The following is a 2827-nucleotide window of genomic DNA, read 5'->3' on the forward strand; positions in this document are numbered from 1 at the left end:
TTATTTCTCCACCTACAATGAAAGGAATCATACTTGCTTTTGTATTTCCAGGTCTAATATAGGGCCAACAGACAACACAATTGAGGGAATGCCAGGAAACGGGAAAGTGAAGGGGGGGCAGTGTATCTGACGTATATTCACCTGTGATACTTTTAAGCTAACTAGCAGTGACCTGGTGCAGCCACTCTGGAAAACTGTGTGGAGGTTCCTCAAAGAGTTAAAAATAGACCTGCCCTACGACCCAGCAATTGCACTGCTGGGGATTTACCCCAAGATTCAGATGCAGTGAAACGCCGGGACACCTGCACCCCGATGTTTCTAGCAGCAATGTCCACAATAGCCAAACTGTGGAAGGAGCCTCAGTGTCCATCGGAAGATGAATAGATAAAGAAGATGTGGTTTATGTATACAATGGAATATTCCTCAGCCATTAGAAAGGATGAATACCCACCATCTGCTTCGACATGGATGGAACTGGAGGGTATGATGCTGAGTGAAGCAAGTCAATCGGAAAAGGACAAACATTATATTGTTTCATTCATTTGGGGAATATAAAAAAGAGTGAAAGGGAATAAAGGGAAAAGGAGAAAAAAAAATATGATGGCTGGTGTTGACGACTGCTACACTTCGGCCAGGGGGCTGCACTGCCACCCTGGGGAACTTTGCCAAGGCTACCTTTGATGCGATCTCCAAGACCTACAGCTATCTCACCCCTGATCTCTGGAAAGAGACTGTGTTCACCAAGTCTCCCTATCAGGAATTCACTGACCTGACCATATACATGCTCATATGCATGGGGCAAACCAATAATGCACGATGTACATGGGGGGGGGGGGCGGAGAGAAAAGGAAATTTTTGGACATATTGACATAGCACAGTGAAGTTGTTGCAATATATGAATAGAAGGTGGTTTATTATCAGGGAATAGTTTAAGAAGAATTTCAGCTTTGGGTACTGATGGTGGAGCTGGTGCTTCTTCCTTGAGTCTTATACTTAGAGACTGCTTGTAAAGACCCACACCAGAGTCTCCGTGCAGAGGATCCAGGCTCCAGCTGTGGCTACTACGTAGTTGTTTTTTTTTTTAAGATTTTATTTATTTATTCATTACACACACACACACACACAGAGGAGAAAGAGAGAGACAGAGACATAGACAGAGGGAGAAGCAGGCTCCATGCTGGGAGCCCAATGTGGGACTCGATCCTGGGACCCCAGGATCATGCCCTGGGCCAATGGCAGGCGCTAAACTGCTGAGCCACCCAGTGATCCCCCTACCACATAGTTTTATACAAGAAAAATAAAAGTGAATTAAAGCTTGTTGAAAAAAAATTCTATCTCACTCTTTCCCTTCTGGGTTTCGAGGAAGAGAGATACATAAAGATGGCAAAAGGAATTGAACACCATTCATTCATTAGTGTGGAAGGTGAACTCCGTCTTCTGTCTTGATTGCCTGTGCCACGTGACTGAGCATTTTTAACAGTAAAGTGAGAAACCAGGATGCATTATGCAATAAGCATATTACCAAAGTGTGGACAGCCTTAGGTAGAACACTCTTACATTTTGTTTAATGAGGGAAAAAAAATAGGCATCGTGCTAATAATTAGTGTTTCATTTCAAACTCTTATTAATCAGGATTAAATATTATTAAATATTGTGTATATCACCAGAACAACCAGACTGGAGAGTTTGGGAAACTTAACATCAAATTGAACACTATCCATGGATATTATTGGGTTGCTGCGATGTTGAAGGGGAGAGTGTTGCAGAACTTTTCACGGATTTATTTATTTTACCAAGGAAAGGCACTGGGCTGGATCAAAGTTAAGCTAATTACCAGAATGTATTTAGACATCCCTAAACAGAGGCTGGGATCTTTATAAACATCTCCTGCATTCTTGTCTGGAAATGAAACAGGGATACACCATTTTAGGAGCTCATGTAAATTATTTCTACTAAATCACTGAGCCAGTCTGAAATGACTTTGCAGCAAAGGTTCCCCCTCAGGTACCAATTGTGTCCTGGCGCCCACGGAGCTCCGATGGGCCCTCTTGTCCTCCGCCTGGCTTCATCTCTCTCTCAGCCCCGACTTCAAAAGCAGATGATAAAGGCCATCCTCTCAGGCATATTTTCTAGCTGCAACTATTAACTTTTTTCTTCTCATTCTTTTTTTTTTTGCAATTAGAAAAAAAAAAGTAGAGTCCTCTTCCAAAACCATTGCAATTCCTTCGGGCTGGGGTGGGCCCACTGCAAGTCCTTCTGCTCACCCTCCGTTTTGGGGGGCAGGGGGAGAAGGCTGGCCCCGTGGCTGCTCATTCTTTTGCATCTGGAAGGACGCCCCAGAAACACACTCGTCCCATTTCCAGCAAGTGGGTGGAAAGTGAGATTTAGGAACTCCCTACCTTTTGTGCTAATCAAGGGGCATTCTGTGTTGTCAGCTTCCCTCTGATGGAAAGGGTGTTCGGGTCTAACAAGTGTCTCTCTCTGACAGGGAGGCCCTGGGTGGCGCACAGACAGACAGCGATGGGCCAGGGCTGGCTCGTTCCTCTGGTAATTCAGTGACCGTGAAAAGTAAACTTTCCTGACACGGCTTTTGTGGTTCACTGCCCTTATTCCCCTGTCCTCCCTGAGCATTGAACAACTTTTAAATTTACCTCAGTAATTAGCGAGCCTCAGACAGCTGAAACCCGAATCCCTCTGAGAGGTGCTAAAGACACTACAGAGACCCACGACCCAAGCGGTTAGCCTGTGCCCCAGTTTTAGAAGCCTCTGAAATCCCTTCTTTGCCTTTCAAAAATCTCCCACTTTGAATTTGAGGAAACCTTGGCTG

Source organism: Vulpes vulpes, chromosome 14, assembly GCF_048418805.1.
Source record: "Vulpes vulpes isolate BD-2025 chromosome 14, VulVul3, whole genome shotgun sequence".
NCBI lineage: Eukaryota > Metazoa > Chordata > Mammalia > Carnivora > Canidae > Vulpes > Vulpes vulpes.